This window comes from Ceratotherium simum, chromosome 34 (genome assembly GCF_057802395.1).
Source record: "Ceratotherium simum simum isolate JZ-2026a chromosome 34, ASM5780239v1, whole genome shotgun sequence".
Classification (NCBI taxonomy): Eukaryota; Metazoa; Chordata; class Mammalia; order Perissodactyla; family Rhinocerotidae; genus Ceratotherium; species Ceratotherium simum.
In genome coordinates, this window is record NC_141933.1 from 28,504,959 (window position 1) to 28,523,564 (window position 18,606).

Sequence of the window (18,606 nt, forward strand, 5' to 3'; positions counted from 1 at the left end):
GGCCAGAAATAGTCTCTGTTTCCACTAGCAAGAGCAGATAACCTTGTCTTTCCTGGGGCACCACATAAAACATCAGACAGTTATCACTTTGATAGTAGGGAAAAATTAGTCCTAGAGTAAAAGTCATCCAGATCTTGTCTAAGAAAGTATAAAAGCAATGCTTGAAAGAATCATATTATTTCCCCATAACTATGTCCCAGAACAGAGCTCGAGAATATTTATAGGAATACAAAAAAGTGCAACACCTAACAAGATAAAATCTCAATGTCTTACAGTCAATCAAAACCTACCAAGCATGCACAAAGAAAGGAAATATGGATCCACACATAGAAGAAAATCCAGTCAATAGAAACCGACCCAAAAATGGCACAGATGATAGAATTAGTAGATGAGGACTTAGAAAGAGTTATTATAACTATCTTTTATATGAACAGGAAAGTAGATGTGAGCATGTTAAGTAGTGCCAAAAAGACATTAATCAAATTTCTAGAGATAAAAATATTACTATGACTATAATTAAAAATACAATGGATGGTATTAACACTATATTAGACAATGCAGTGGAAAATATTAATGAACTTAAAGACATAGCAATAGTAATTAATCAAAGTTAAACATTGAAAAAAGACTAAAAATAGGCTTAAGAAAATTATGAATGAGCTGTGGGAAATTCCATATGGCCCAATTTACATGTAATTGGAGTGCCCTGTGGAGAGGAAGAAATAATGGCACAAAAGCATCCAAATTTAGTAAAAACTATAAATCCACAGATAGCAGTAGCACAAAAAACTCCAAACACAATATACATGAAGCAAATAACATCAAGGCACATTATAGTCAGATAGCTTAAAACCAGTGATAAAGAGAACCTCTTAAAAATAGGCTGAGAAAAAAAAACATTATGTACAATGAACAATGATAATTTTGACAACAGAGTTCTCATCAGAAGCAATGCAAGCCAGAAGACAGTGGAACAACATTTTTAAGGTACTGTATGAAAAAAAAATCAACCTAGAATTCCATACCCAATGATAACCTCTTTCAAAAATAAACTTGAAATAAAAACCATTAAAGAAATATAAAAGCCAAAATAATTCATTACAATCAGACCTGCACTACAAGAAATCTTAACAGAAACCTTCTGTCTGTAAGAAAATGATACAAAATGAAAATATGAATTTACGCAAGGGAATGAAGAAGAACACTGGTAAATATTGGGGGAATATATAAGACTATTTGCTTAATGTCTATATTTCTTGAAAAGATAATTCTGCTCCTTAATGTTTGCTGCACATAGTGAAATCCTTCCCAAGAGTACCGTATGAGGGTATGTGGGTGAGTGGAGAGAAACTAATAGCGGAGAAACCTGACAAACACTACTTTAGTCAAATGATCAAGTTCAACATATAGTCATAAATCATGTTGATAGTATGCACTCTTGATATAAAGTGATGACAATAGTACTTTATCTCTGTCTTCTTCCTTCCCATAACCCATAGCCACAATCTAATCATGAGAAAAATATCAGATGAGTTTCAATAAAGAGGAATTCTGCAATATAACTGACCAGTACTTCTCAAAACTGTCAAGGTCATCAAAAACATGGAAAATCTTTGAGATTGTTACAGCTAAGAGGAAACATGACAAACAAATATACTGTGGTATCCTGGATGGCAGGCTAGAACAGCAAAAAGATGTTAGGTAAAAACTGAGGAGTTCTAAAAATAAGTATGTATTTTACTTAATAATGCCTCAATATTGGTTAATTAGTTGTAACAAGTCTACCATACTAATGTACCATATTAATAATAGGACAAGTTATATGGGTGAGGTTGGAGGACATATGGGAATTCTCTGTACTATCTGCTTGGTTTTTCTGTAAATTTAAAACAATTCTCAACAATAAAGTCTATAAATAAAAAATTTAATTGATTGTTCAAAACAAAAATAACAACAAACAATGTGTAGTTTATATGCAGAAGTAAAATGTAAAACAATAGAACAAAGGCCAGGCAGGAAGAGATAGAAGCATACTATCATAAGGTTTTTATATTATACACAAAGTGGCATAATATTACTTGAAGATAGACTCAAAAAAGTTAAAGATTTACCTTATAACACCTAAAATAACCATTAGAAAATAACGTAAAAAGTTATAGTTAATAATCCAACAAAGTTGTTAAAATTGAATCATAAAATATACTCAATCCAAAAGAAAGCAGAAAAACCAGAAAACTGAATGAATAGAAAAACAGTAATATGGGAGATTTAAAAACAAAACTATGAATAATCACATTGAATGTAAAGGCTCTTAATACCCCAATTAAAAGGCACAGTTGGGGCTGGCCCGGTGGCGCAAGCGGTTAAGTGCGCGCACTCCGCTGCAGTGGCCCAGGGTTTGCCAGTTCAGATCCCGGGCGCGCACTGACGCACCGCTTGTCAGGCCATGCTGTGGCGGTGTCCCATATAACGTGGAGGAAGAGGGGCACGGATGTTAGCCCAGGGCCAGTCTTCCTCAGCAAAAAGAGGAGACTAGGCAGGTGTTAGCTCAGGGCTGATCTTCCTCACAAAAAAAAAAAAGCAGAGTTTATTAGAGTGGATTAAAGGAAAATGACACAACTATATGGAGCCTAAAGAGACCCACTTTTTTTTTTTTTTGAAATGTGTAGCACATAATTATTTGCCAATATTCTCCATAAGAGTCAAAGGATTATGTATATGTTCCTTTCATTCCATTTGCCTTTAGTCCCATTTTAGAAACATACAGAAAAAGTAAGAAATTTAGTCATCAGGCTTACATTTTAAGAGAAACAAGTTTAAAGAGAGTCTAAGTTGGTCTAGAGATGAATATGCGTAGAGCCAACGAGGCTGGGTACCAGCAGCAATGTTTGTGGATACTGTGGAAAACGTAGTTCTGTCAGGCTTCTGCCCAGTTTTCCAATCATACTTGGACTTCTAAAGAAACACACTTTAAAAATAGGCACAAATCATTTAAATTTAAAAGGATGAAAATATATACCTTTTCAAACTAATCAAAGAAAGCTGGGACAGGTATAATAATGTTAAAGTCAATTTCTTAGCAAAAATATTACCAGGGATAAAGAGGGTCATTTTGTAATCATAAAGTGGTTAATTCATCAAAAGGACAATGTAATTTTAAACCTTTATGCACCTAACAGCACATCAAAATAAATGTAGCAAAAATAGCTGGAACTTTAAGGAGAAATACACACATATTATGTTATTCATATATTTCATATTCCTCTTTAAATAATTTATGCATAAAGTAAACAGAAATTTAGAGAGAATATAGAAGATTAGAACACTACTGCCTATACTGACTTACCTGGCATTTATAGAACATACCACTCAATAGTAACAGAATATACATTGTTTTCAGTGGTACACAGAATATTCCCCAAGATTGACCTAATTTGGGCCATTAAACAAGTCTTAATAAATTTTTAAAAATTCAAATTATATAAAATATGTTCTCTGATAACAATGGAATTAAGTTATAAGTCAATAATAAAAAGATATCTTGAAAAACCCCCAAAATATTTGGAAGCTAAATAATGCACTACTAAACGACACATGCATTAAGAAATCAAATGTAAATTAGAATTTATTCTGAACTGAAAGAAATTAATAACATAACCTATGAAAACGTGTACAGTTTAGTTAATGCAATACCAAAACGAAAATTTATAGCACTGAGCACCTGTAACAGAAAAGAAATAAAGCCTCAAGATAATGACCTCACTTTCTACTGTAATAAATTAAAAAACAAAGAGCAAATTAAACTGAAAGAAAGCAGAAGAAAGGATATAATATATTCAGAGCAGAAATCCACCAAACAGCAAGCAGGTCCAGGATGAAACATTTGGAAACCATGGGTTATTTTCATTATCTAAATGATGGAGATTGTTTCAGGGTACTCATACATGACAAAATATTTAATTATTCACTTAAATTATATGCATTTTATTTCATATCAATTATGTATCAATAAAGCTCTAAAAACAATATGACATTCTGAGTTTAAAATTCTTTTCCTTCAATATTTTAACCTATTTTACTATATTATCATCTGATGTTTCTATGGACGAGTCTGAAAATAATTTAATTCTTGTGTATTTTTAGGTGATAATTTTTACTCTGGGTGTTTTGTACATAAGGAGATAATTCTCTATAGGTGTCTCATAATTCTACATACATAGAATATTCATTGTTCCAGACTATCTGTTCAAGGATGTTTATATAGTAAACAGCTTTGAAGGACAGATATAGTGCCTTCCTGTGGAGCAAAAGGCGGACATGCTTACCTCCCAATATAAGGGATCCAAGTTCCCTTTCTTTGAGGTATCTCTCCCATAATGCTGCTCACTGTGTACAGGCATTCATCTGGGCACATCTGTATCACTCCTGTTGGACTGAGAGGTGAGCAGAACTGACACAAGTATGCTGATGCCCATGCCGCCTGTCTGACCCAGCAGCCTATCTATTTCCTGCCTTCATAAAAGCTTTGACAGGCCAACTTGTTAGCTTGTAAGTGGGGTAAAGTCTTACACTCTTAATAGTTCTTGACATAGTTTTCTATATTCTAAAAAGAATCATAACTGAGTCCATAAATCTTCTGTGTTACAGCTTGTAGGCTCTTTCAATCTGGGGTTGTTCACCATTTTTTATTCTGGAAAGTATATCTCCACTAATTCTATAAATATTTCCTTCTATCCATATTTATTTTTCATGTATGCTAGGACTACTAATATTCCAATATTGGCAATCCTATATCTCTCTTCCCTACCTATTACATTTCCTTTCATATTTTCTATTTTTGTATCTTTTATTTTACCTTATAGAAAAACCTCTCAAATTCGTCTTCTAATCCGCTAATTCATCCTTGTGTCACATCCTTTCTACTCTGTATTCCATATTTTGTGTTCTTTACATCAACTCATATTTTCCATATGTAATATTTCTATTTGATTATTCCATAATACTATCTTGTTCTTGTTTCATATTACAAATCTCTTCCTTTATTTTTGTATTGGGGTTCTCCAAATACCCTGCCTGGGTCTGGTAAATCCAAAATATTCAGGTCAGGCCAGCAGGGTGGAAAGTCCCACAAGAGTTGATGTTACTCCCTTGAGTCTAAGGGCTGTCTGGGGGAAAAATCCTTTCCTTTTGAGGAACATCAGTCTTTTCTCTTAAGGCCTTCAACTGATTGGATGAGACCCATCCAGCTATGGAAGGTAATCTGCTTTATTTGAAATTTACTGATTGAAATACTAATCATATCTAAAAAATACCTTCACATGTAGACCTCTTTTGACAAACAACTGGGCACCATAATCTAGCCAGGTTGACAGATAAAACAAACTAACAGGGAAATGCAAATCAAAACTACAGTGAGATATCACCTCACACCCATCAGAATGGCCGTAATTAACAAGATAGGAAACAACAAGCATTGGAGAGGATGGGGAGAGAAGGGAACTCTCATACATTGCTGATGGGAGTGAAAACTGGTGCAGCCACTATGGAAAACAGTATGGAGATTCCTCAAAAAATTAAGGATAGAACTACCATACGATCCAGGTATTCCACTGCTGGGTATTTATCCAAAGAACATGAAAACACCAATGCGTAAAGATACATACACCCCTGTGTTCATTGCAGCATTATTGACAATATCCAAGACTTGGAGGCAACCTAAGTGCCCATCAAGGGATGAATGAATAAAGAGTATGTGGTATATATACACAATGGAATACTACTCAGCCATAAGAAACAATTAAATCCAGCCATTTGTGACAACATGGATGGACATTGAGGGTATTATGCTAAGTGAAATAAGTCAGAGGGAGAAGGTCAAATACCAAATGATCTCACTCATAAGTAGAAGATAAAAACAACGACAAACAAATACATAGAGACAGAGATTGGATTGGTGGTTACCAGAGGGGAAGGATGAGGGAGGAGGGTGAAAGTGATGATTAGGCACATGTGTGGGGTTATGGACTGTAATTAGTATTTGGGTGGTGAACATGATGTAATCTATGCAGAATTAGAAGTATAACGATGTACACCTGAAATTTATACAATGTTATAAACCAATGTTACTGCAATGAAAATATAAATTAAAAAAATATTTTTATCTATTATTCATGCTTATCCATATGTCTTGTTGAAATTATTGACATATAGTTATAGATAATATATTTTATATTTTCAAACTTTTTACATTGTTGGAATAACACAAATAAAGATATCAACATAAGATATATGTGAAATTTAATGGGTTTTAAGGGAAACATCCTTGTAACCTTCAAAATGAAAGCAGATAGGCCCTTGTAAGTCACCCCACAAGTTCTCCACATGATCCCTTTCAAATATCGCTTATCTCACCCTTCCCAACAGTATCCATTATGCTTATTTTTTTTATATAATTTTATTTATTTATTTATTCCCCCAAAGCCCCAGTAGACAGTTGTATGTCATAGCTGCACATCCTTCTAGTTGCTGTATGTGGGACACGGCCTCAGCATGGCCGGAGAAGCAGTGCGTTGGTGCGCGCCCGGGATCCAAACCCGGGCTGCCAGCTGCAGAGCGCACGCACCTAACCGCTAAGCCACGGGGCCGGCCCTCCATTATGCTTATTTTTATTGTAATAATCTCCCTACTTTTCTATATAGTTTTATAATCCAAGGTTGCATTTATAAACACTATAGTTTAGCTTTACCTACTTTGCAAATGTCATTAATACTTCAATATATCTCTCCTTTCTCTCTCTTTCCCTCCTTCGATAGCTTAGTAAATTATTTTAGACCAAGCGCCTATGTAAACACCTCCAAGCAAGAAATAGAACATTGCTAGCAAACCTGAAGCTCTCTACGTGCCTTCTCCCGATAGTCACCACTCTTCCCTCAAAATAACCCAATTTTGACCTTTATATTAATTAATTCTTTGCATTTCCTTGTAATCTTTTCATTCAAGTGGTATGATAGAAGACATTAAACTAGACATCATAGTATAGTCAATTCTGATTTTTAAATTTTATGTGACATATCTTTTAAGCCATTAATCGTCTCTAGGTTTCTCTTCTGTCTTTTCCTGTTCCTTAAGATGTACGTGTTTAGGAATCTAGACCAGTTCTATAGCACTGACCGCTGTCTCAATTTTGTTGATTGTACACTCAAGTTTCAGTAAATTCCTCTGTTTCCTGAGAATTGTTAATTGTATCAATGGGCTTATTGAAAACTATGTTCAATAACTGTGAGAGAACTATAGGTGGCATATCAAAGGACACAGAAGTTCTGGTTATCTCTCTTCACATGACATTAGCAGCTATTGGTGATCATTAGCAATTTTGATCCATATGTAGCTGCCTCTCTATTCATTTTAATTGAAGCTAATTCACTGTTAGATTCCTCAAGAAGCCTTAAGGAGAACAATATTCTCAGAGTTCTCAGCTGTTCCTTATTGTTGGTCTGTGACCTTGATAACCAAATGTCAGGTTTTTTTTTTGTTTTTTTTTTTAAAGATTTTATTTATTTATTTTTCCCCCCAAAGCCCCAGTAGATAGTTGTGTGTCATAGCTGCACATCCTTCTAGTTGCTGTATGTGGGACGCGGCCTCAGCATGGCGGGAGAAGCAGCGCATCGGTGCGAGCCCAGAATCCGAACCCGGGCCGCCAGCAGTGGAGCGCGCTCACTTAACCACTAAGCCACGGGGCCGGCCCCCAAATGTCAGTTTTGATGGGTATAGAATCTTTGGCTCATGTTTTCTTTCCTAGGCTTTCTTAAATATATTACTCAATTTTCTTCTGCAATAAGGAGTTTCTGTTAGAAGGTCTGTTAATATTGCCATTTTATTTTCTTAAAATTTGTTAGATTTTTTGGCCAAGCTGCACAAAGAATTATTTTTCTTTAAAGACCAATAATTTTACCAGAATATGCCTTTTGGTGAGTGTTCTGGATTGACAGTCTCAGGCATGTGGTACACATCTTCAATACATAGTTTTTTAAATCTTAAATTTCAAATTAGTTTCACAAAAGTGTTTCTGAATTACAGTCTTTTTTATTTGCTCTCTTCCTTTGCCTTTGTTTACTTCTTTAAGGATGCTGACTATCCGTATGTTTGATCTTTGCTGTCCATCTTCAGTAATTTTCAGTTTCTCTTGAACACTTTGTATCCATTTCTTCACTTCTCATTTGTTTTTTAAGGTACTCCTCCATTTACCTTCTACTTCTCATAAGACATTCTTTATTGTATGTATTTGCTCTTGTGAGCCTCTTAGTTTTTTCCTTCATTTTGGATTTTTTTTTAAGTCTAATTCTTTGCTGAGTTCCATCATCTCATTTTGGAGATTTGTTTTTTAATCTGATTAATTATTTTTTCTCTTATATTTTATCATCCTCTTGGTGTTATTTTTTAAATCTTGTTTTGAAATTTTTTTTAATTGTTTGGACTTTTTCTGGCGTGCTTTCGTTGTCTGTAGGGACATTTTCTACACTTTTTTCTCTCTTTTTCTTAGAATAATTTTGTGTGGGATTTGACCTTGACCTTCTGCTTTTTACTCAGGTGCATGTGAATTTGTTTTTCTGAAATTTTAAAATAAGTTGCTCAATTAGAAGCCATAGTTCAAAAGTTAGAATAGCCAACATCACAAAGCTTTTTTAATTTTTTGCTGCTCATGTAGTGTTGAAAAATACAATACCTTCCTTTCTGGAATTTCCTGGTTCTCTTTCCTTCCTCACTTACATCAACCCTTCTTTGACTTTTCCCCTCAATCTTGATTCTACTGCCTTCAATTTCTCCTTAGTGTGGGATGCTGCCCTGGAGGGGAGCCCTGGATAGTCAATTCTGAGAGTTCACCTTCTGTATTTACCTGACATTGGATTGAGCAAAATCCTTCCCAAGTTCAACTGCTGTGCTCAAATGGGCCTGGGATACTCTCCTGTGGGTCCTTCTTGTCTGGTACAGAATTTTTCTTCTATCAGGTAGGTCAGATACAGTAATTTTTCCCTGTGCTTCTTCCCACAAAGATGCTGATAAAATGCAGGTATTTGGGCTCTCGGTGGTTTATCCCCACCAATTTGTATTTTGGATTTTGTTAGGATATCTTGTCACCCAGTTTTATTATAAATGTCGTGCAAGTGTGTATTTGTGCATTTTCATGTAGGTGTTTTGCTATCTAATTAATCTGCATGATTTTTCAAGGAGACCTATCTGGGGAAATTTCCATGTGGAGAGTCTGAAGTACAAAGTCAGAAATGGAAACTGAGGAGCAAGAAGGAGAGATAAGCACCTTAAAATCTTAATTACGTGAGCTGTGCGAGGAAAAATGTTTTCCACTTGATGGTACTTCAAGTCTGTATTCTTAGGGAAAAATAGAGTGTTATTTTCTACATGAAGGTGAATGGAAAGTCCAGATCATTGATTTTGTAGAGGAATTTGCTTATGTGATGCTGAGAGTTCCTAACAGCACAGAAAGCTGGAGTGACTGGGAAAGGAGTGAGAGCATAGAATGTACAGAGTAATATTGAGATTAGCATTTATGCAGTGATAGATTTTCTGGAATAACTGCACGTCTTGTGTTGACTTAAATTGATGAAGAAATAAAGTATGATGGGTTTATTTCTGGATCTCAAAACACAAGGCTACTAAAGGTTTCATCTTGGTTCATCCAAGCTCAACTCTTTAGTATGGTAGAATGATGTTTGTAAGATTTAAAACAAAGACTTTGGGTCCACTGTTATTGCCAACGGTCAGATGTGTCTGCAGACATCAGACTCTGTGCTGTTCTTTCAGTCTAGCAGAGTTAGGGGAATTCTTGAACTCTAGAGTTGTGAGGAGTGTGGACATGTCCATTGTCCACGAAAGTGTCCACCCTTTCTGTAATGAGGAGTATAAACCTTTTACAACTTCTCATTCTATAAAATGCGTTTCAATAGAAATATCCCACATTTTCAAATGCTCTAAATTCTCCTTAAGTACTGAGATGTTATAGATTAATTTCCATATATGCTTTGTTTGCCTCTAATTCATTATTTAACAATCTAGATAATAATTAATTTATGAAAACCTTATGGGTCTGTTTTTTTGGATCTAATTCTCTTCTTCAGAAACCTGAGTCCCAGGTCCTGTATCCATTTTTGCTGCCATGAACAGTGTTTTCAACCTCACTGCTAGAATGGGGAAAATGATACATCCCATTCCTCTTGGCAAGAATAGAACCTTCCTGATTGGAACTGGAATTAAGTTTGACAATGACATGATCTTTCCTTTATAATGTCATCATATAACTGCAGCAGAATCTGCTCATGGGCATTATGGTTTTATTGTTTAGTCTCTTCTCACTCAATAGCATGTAAGCTACATACAGGCATTTAAAAGAATACTATTATACGTCAGAAGGAGAAAGCCAAATTCCATATGATTGCAAGATAAAACAACAACAACAACAAACACACAGACACAGAGAACAGATTGGTGGTCACCAGAGGGGATGGGAGTGGAGGGAGGGTCAAAGGGGTAAAGGGGCACATGTGTACAGTGATGGATGGAAACTAGACTTTTGCTAGTAAACTCGATGTGGTCTATACAGTAGTAGAAATTTAATGATGTACACCTGAAATTTGTATAATGTTATAAACTACTGTCACCTTAATAAGAAAACAAGGAGAAAAATAATAAAAAAGTACTATTAGTGATCCGTATATATTATCTAGAGCTTACTGGTCCCTCAAACCCAAGATTTCTTTTAGAGCTCGGGTTTGTAAAACACCCTGTTGAACATTAACTTTGAACACATTTTTTCAACAACAAAGAAACACTTTATTTGTCAACAAGACTGATTGAGGGATATGATTTATATACGTTATGGGAAGAACAGTTTTGTGGCTATGCTTTCCTGGTATGGCTCAGAGTCTTACGTGTGTGAGTGTGTGTGATTGTTTTGTTGTTGTTGTTGCCGATACTGTAGTTTCTACCTTCTTCCCTTGATTATTTGAAGAACAGAAAATATCCTCACACACCAGTGCTCTTTGTCCATAACAGATTTATTGGTGTTCATTTATCACTGCACTGCAACTATGTGCTGGTAGCATAAGACAAATGGAGCTATTCAGTCTTTTTCCTTTCTGTACTTGCTTGTCAGCCCCTCCAAGCAGAAGGAATGGTGGTGGCAAAATTAAGCACTGGAAACTCAATACAGAAAGGCCTTCCAGGTGAGGTTCAAGTTGCAATAACTTTATCACCAGGGAATTCTCCCCATGTTCTGTTCTGTTGAAACTTTAAATCCAAGTCAAATAGTTAACTATAAATTTAGAGAGCATGGCACAGAGCTGAGTGAACTCTGAAATGCAGTTACCTTGGATAGAACTTAAGATCCTTTTTTTGCTCTCCTGAAGTAACTGCAACATGCATTATATAGACAATTTTTCTGCATAAGAAGAAGAGTTTCTACCCTTAATAGCTTAAACGCCTGACAATGTATTGAATGCTTATTTAAAAAGGATTATAATAAGATGCCCACAATTTGTATTAGAAATACTGGATGCCTAGGGAAAGAAAGTCTTTTTGGAAAATGAGTGAAGTCTGACCAGTAGAGTCTAGTTACTTGCAGCTGAAGAAATTTTAATGACTTTTGTCACTGTTTAGTTTTAAGAGAAACAGAGCCTAGAAATGGATGAACATTAAGTACTTTTCAAGTTTTATTTTAGATGATCACATCATTAAATCAGTTGATGTGATCATCAATATGAATTTAAATAAGGGAAAATTAAGTTCCTTACATTATATTCTAACTTTTCACTTTACTTATGATTGCCCTGCATCTTGTTTTTCTTCCTTTCCCTCAATAAAATTACATCGAAGAGTATATTTTTAGGGAAATATTTTGAGACAGCTACATGTAAGATCATGAAAACTAAAACTTTGAATGTAAGCTTAAGGATAAAAATTATAAATTTATTTGCGTCCCTTTCTTCCTTTGTCTCACCTACTTTATTTATGAAATAAGTCAAGGCTATGCTATTTTCTTGATAATATTTATATAGAGAGCATCTTGCTACCATCGAAAATAATTCTATCATTTCTGATACCAGTAATTGGCCTAGGAATTACTTCCTTAGCAATGATAGAGACAGTTTTCTGTTTTGTTTTGTTTTTGAAAGTGATGACAGTTATGTGGTGGATAATGAGAGGCACCAGCCCACAAGCACCCATCTGTGTTTGGACCACATTATAAATGAGTACAAAAAATAAAAACTCATGTTGGGAAATAAAATTAAAACGTTTTTAGATAAATCGAGTGCTGTCTGAAAAATTATGTTGAATGCCTACTATGTTCTAGGCACTAAGTGCTGAGTATATAAGAGTAAACGTAGTAGGCTTCATGGAGCTTATGTTCTAAAAATATAAACTATTGTATCTATGTAATAAATGTCTTATAGATGAAGTTTGATGCCAATACATAACCTCAGGAACTTTCTGTATTTCTGGGAATATCTGACATATTATATTATGAATACAGACTTTATAATTCTTTGAATTATTTGGTTATTCAGCTTTTATGTGTGGTAATATGTGGTAAGCATGATACTAATGAGAAAGAGGATGTGAAAATGAACAAAATCAGCACAGTGCTCACTCTTGACCCACTACGGAAGATGTACACTGAATAAACAATTAAAATATGAAGAGTCAAGGGCCAACCCCTGTGCTTAGTGGTTAAGTTCAGTGCGCTTCTCTTGGGCAGCCTGGATTCAGGTCCCAGGCGCAGACCTACTCCGCTCTGTTAGCCGCCATGCTGTGCTGGCAGCCCACATGCTAAAAAATAGAAGAGTGGCACGGATGTTAGCTCAAAGTGAATCTTCCTTAGCAAAAAAAACCCCATATATACATGAAGAGTCAAGAGAAATGTGGAGGGTGCCCCAGGAGTCATAACAAGAAGACTTATCTTAGATGAAAGTTCAGAATATCTCCATCAAATGAACTACATTTAATCAGAGACCTGTTGGATAAGTTAGAGATATGCCAGTAAAGAAAGGAGGTTTTCTAAGGGCATTAAGGTGGGATATGTTTTGTGTGGAAGATTATGAAGAAAGAAAAATTACTCAAAGTATGTAACTTTCCAATAATAATAAAGTAACGTAAAACCATTTATGGTTGAATAACTGTAGATTATCCCCACACTAGCATCCTAAACTAATAACACTTTGTCCCATATTCTTGGATATAAAGCACAAGTTGCAAGACATCTAAGGAAAGCTTAGATCACGAAAGGAGAGTGACAAGATATAAATATCTGATAACTCACCACAGCTGAGGTAGAAAAACAAAATTGATGAAAATTTTTGAAAAATTCTAATAATTTATTCTCCTAGATATTCAAGAGGCTATTTTATCTGTAAAGTAAGACGATACAATAAAAAAGAAAATCAAAGAATAAGAAAAAGTTTCTGGAAAATTAACTACATAATTTTAAACTTTACACTTTAAAATTCTGTGGTTCAATACAATATACAAAAAAATGCAATGTACAGTATCTAAAAGATACTTTTAAGGTTCTTTTCCATAATACAGATATTATTGAGACTAAATCCAAGTGATTCATCTGTCCACTTGCATGATATAAATTGCAAAACCAAAGAATATAAAAAATTAAGGAATACACATATATATTAGAAGATATAGTAGAAGAAACTTTACCTGAACTGAAGACTTCATATTGAACAGGATCACTAAATTCTAAGAACATGAATTAGAAATATATCCATACATTTTAGTGGAATTTAAGGCATCAGTGATAATACAAAAAAATCCTATACACTTCATAAAAAATAAATGTATTCCTACTTAGGAATAAATAGGCAACAGGTACATGATTTGGTATCATGTCAAGTTCAACTGTTTTATTGTATGTGTGAATCTAGCGAGCTCTGGGCTCACAAAGGCTGTTAGTGTCAGATTTGAACAGTACCAGTAGTGCTTTGCATAGTGAAAAGCTCTGTGTACCTTTAGGGAGACATTAGACTGTTTGTTATTACCACCACCAAATACCACATTGAATTAGATCACGCCAGCAAACAAATTTAATTCATGGATGAATTTAGTAAATAAACACTAAGGACTCAAAAGAGACTTCAGGTTTCCAAAGACTCTATTGCTTAACACCAACACTGTGTTCAAACAAATTGTACTTCATTCAAACAATTCAGCAAACGAATTACATAGATTATTTATTATTGCATAAAAAGAAAGCAACTGTATACCTTTTATCTTTGTTTGTTTGCCAATAGGTACTTTCATGTCAAATTATGATACCCTCAGAGAGTAGATTGTATCTTAGTGAATGTGGATTATTGTTTACTTATAAGATCCTACACACATTGCTAATGCAGCGTTTTTATTCATTTAGAATAAAGACAAGTATTATCTTAAAGAACAAATAATACTATAAATCTGTTATGAATTAATGTAACACTAGCAAATAACTATATATGTACATATAGAAAAAGTAAGATCGAGAAAGAGAGAGAAGAGAGAGCGAGTTAGCTCACTCAAGCATTTAATGATCATATTTCAATTAAATACCTGTCCCTAAAGGATAAGAAACCAGGAGACATATTTTTTTAATCCTTGCAGTATTGCTAAACATATTTTGTAGCTTCAGCTAGCCTCCACTTGCCTCTGTTTTCTAATATGATAAATAGGAATAAGATGAAATTCTAGATGTGACAAATTATAGAGAAAATTCACAAAACGTAATTATGCTCTTCATGTTAAAAGCAACAGGGATCATTCCTACTGAATGTTTGTTTCTTCTTCCCTCTTCAATCAGTTTCATCATTTCTTTCTCATAACTTCACCTTTTGCGTTGTCATTGTGTCCTTATTGCTCCTGGCTTATTTTCTTGACCTTTATCTTCAATTTCTACTCATTGATTTGTTTTCCAATTCATATTCACCAGAGTGAAAATATCACTAGCCAAAGACTCTCTTTACAAGAAGACCACATACAGGTAACCTGGCTGCCTTACAAACCGTCTGCCGTTGTGTAAGATGTCCACTCTGGGTAGAGTGAATTGTAGCTAGCAGAATGAGTTCTTGTGGCATAAAACGTGCTCATGTAGGCACCATGGAACGTGGGAAGAGCAATGTCCCAGAGAAAATGACAAGCAGACACTAAATGAAATCTCTAACAAAAGTATTGTACCAATAAAAGACATCATATTCATTAGCGTTGGCATTCTTAGGGAGAGGAGAGGGAGGAATTTTGAAAATTTTGAGCCATTTCGGTAAGCTTCCTGAAGGTAACAAAAGCTTGTTAAGCTCTTCTAGTTGCCTTCTTCTCGCCATCTCAACTCTCACTGCCTAGCACACTGCTTGGCACATAGTTTACACTGAAGAAATATTTAATGTTTGCCTCGTCATTAAACCTTCCAAGAATGGTTCCTTACTTTATTGTTAAACAATGGCACCTTGAAACTCTATTTGTTTTGTCAATAAAAATGATGGTGAAAGTCAGAGGAAAAACCTAAAAAAAAATTCCATGTGATTATTTAGCATTTTCTCCCAGAAGTCTCCAATTTGCAGAGTCTAAGAGATATATCAGTTGACCAAAGTACAGTTTACAAGTGTTTTCATGGAATCACAAACCTAAACCTAGGAAAAAAAAAAAAATCTTCCCCCTTCAATCAACCCATCCTCATCTGCAGAGGCTGAATTATATCAAGACTCCCAGGGGGCATCATTAGAGGCTTCCTGGATCTCAGTTCTCCAGAGTTTCTCTCCTCCTACATAATCCAACAGCTAACCCCTGAGGGTTGAAAAGACCCTTCTGTGTTAATACAACTTTTCTTCTCTAAGGTGTTTGAATGCAAACTGACCACCTCTGATTCTTTATGTGAACTTATTTTCTTTCTTAACCAGTAGTCTATGTCTGAACAAAATTTCTGTACTTTCTACGGAAATTTTTCAGGAGGTAGATGTTCTTAACTGCCTTTCACTTGGAACTGTTTCCTAAAAAGAACTAAATGTATGATGGCCTTTTGGGCGTCTATAGTGGAAAATCTCTTGGATCATATTAGTTTGCTTACATGCCAGCATCATCAATATTTTTTGGAGGCTTATTATTATCAATTGGACTTGGGAAACCTAGAGAAAATATCAATGTCATAATAAATCAAAATCAGTTCATATCCATGCTGTTGCTTTTAAAAGTACTAAATGTAATTTACTATCTTAAAGGAGAAAAATAATTTTTTACAGATTTGTGGTTTGTAACATTAAGATTATGCAAAATTCAATAAAATCTAGGATAAAATGAGGATAAGATAATTATTGAGCATGAAAAACTTCTTATCACTTAAATATTCCAAAATTTTCTACTTTTTAAACATAGATATTGAGCTCTAGGTCTATCTAAAATTGACTCAACATAATATCTGAGGAAAACATATATTAAAAGAATATGGGGCCGGCCCCGTGGCTTAGCGGTTAAGTGCACGCGCTCTGATGCTGGCAGCCAGGGTTCGGATCCCGGGACGCCCCGAGGCACCACTTCTCCGTCCGGCGCGAGGCCGAGTCCCACGTGCAGCAACTAGAAGGATGTGAACCTATGACATACGGCTGTCTACTGGGGCTTTGGGGGGAAAAAACTGAATAAATAAAATCTTTAAAAGAATATGGCAAGAAAAATTCATAACCTGAGTTATCAAATAATAAAATTGCCAAATGTTTATTATATCACAGTAGCAGGAGTTTAAATTTGGATATTAATAGCTACAATTTTCTAAGTGCTCATTACCTGCAGCAATTGGATTAAGTGCTTTGAATTGTGCCATGCTTTGAATCCTCATAATAGTCCTAAAAGCTAGGTGTGTCGATCATTTGGGTTGAAAACATAGAATCCATTCTATCTACAGTGCCAGGAAGGGATGCATTAAAGAGTATTAGAAGGCTCACAGAAGCACTGGAAAGGCTGGGCTTGCAGAGAAAACTCACAAGTTCTGTCGGAGTCAAGTTACTGACTCCAAAACCAGGTTGCCTCCACCACCATACCTGCCAGCACAATGGATGCGTGTTCCATCAATAGCTCTGGTCCAAATCAGTGTCTTCCATGAATTCATCTGTGTAGTGGAAATTAGAATACTCTAGCTGCAAGGAAAGCTGAATGACTTTTTATTTCTTTAATGTTTACTTTATTATTTTTTATTTCACTATAGGATAGTAAGATTCGCAGAGTCAAGAAACGCTGAAATTGTTAGAATATGGAGAAAGATTTTGATCAGCCAAAATCACAGATGTACACTGGGGCAAGTATTAAAACTTCCATTTTTTAATACAAGAAATAGATTCAGAGGTTAAGTAATTTAATCAAACCACACTTAGGTTTTTTTAGTGCAACAACCATTTTGTTTGGCTAACATTTTTAACTAGTCATATCACTGCCTGTTTTAGAATCGTGAAGGAATAAATTAATACCACACTGAAGTCAACTTGGCATAAATGTAATTTTAAATGAAATACTTTTCTGTGCTAAAAATTTGACTAGTATTTTAAAAATACAAACAAACAGATAGATGAGGCAAATAAGGCAATATAGAGAAAAAGAACGCAATGTGGTATAAAGAGTAAGAGCAAGTATTTGGGAAGGAAAATCCTTGAATTCCAGTCTTTTGTCTCTGTTCGTTAACTTGGATAAATTACCTAGTTATTTTGTTCTTTAGTTTCCTCATCTGTAAAATGGAAAATGAAATAGTAATTACACAGTAGAGATTTTTGAAAATAAAAATATCAATTTTGCAAGCATTTATAACAGTTTTTGACATGTGATAAGTGTTAAGTAAATGCTACCTCTGATGCACAGAGTGCCAAATGCAGCAGGAGTGATGGTGGATTTAAGATGGAACAAATTGGGTTAAGTGTAAATAATAAGAGTGTATTTTCTGAAAAGAATTTAAAAGCATTAATACAATCAACTAAAAATAAATCTTCTTTCGAAAATATTCTTTCCTCTGTCTTAGGAACCCTACTCCTGGCTCTTTGTGTGTCTAAGTTTCCTACTTTTTCAAGACTATTTTCAAGTGTTACCCTTCCTGTTAGCCCACCTTGACTTCAGTGGGTAGACATAGTTCTTCCTTTCTGTCTGCCACCATACAGCTGTATATCTTATGGATACCCCTCTTGAGAGTAGTTAGTGTATTACCTTGAAATCATCCAATTGTTTATTTACCTTGATATCAGTGAGGCAATGCTCCATATAATTTTTGTCAATGTATCCTTGTTCCTAGAATAATGCCTGGCACATGGTAAGTGCAGAACAAACACTTGTTGGAGGAATGAATGAACCAATTAATAAACCCAGTCAATGAATTAATCATCTCTAGTTATAACTTGAAATTAAGCTCCTATACCAAATAGTTAATAGCATGTTACAGCAGAAAAAATAGCCAAAAGTATGATTTTGACATCCTGGCCACATGATCATGAAAAATTTACTTAGCCTTTTGGATTGTCTGTTTCCTCATCTGCAAGGAAATAAAAGAAAAAATTCTCATCTCAAAATGCTATGAGCAGTAAATGAGCTAAAGTG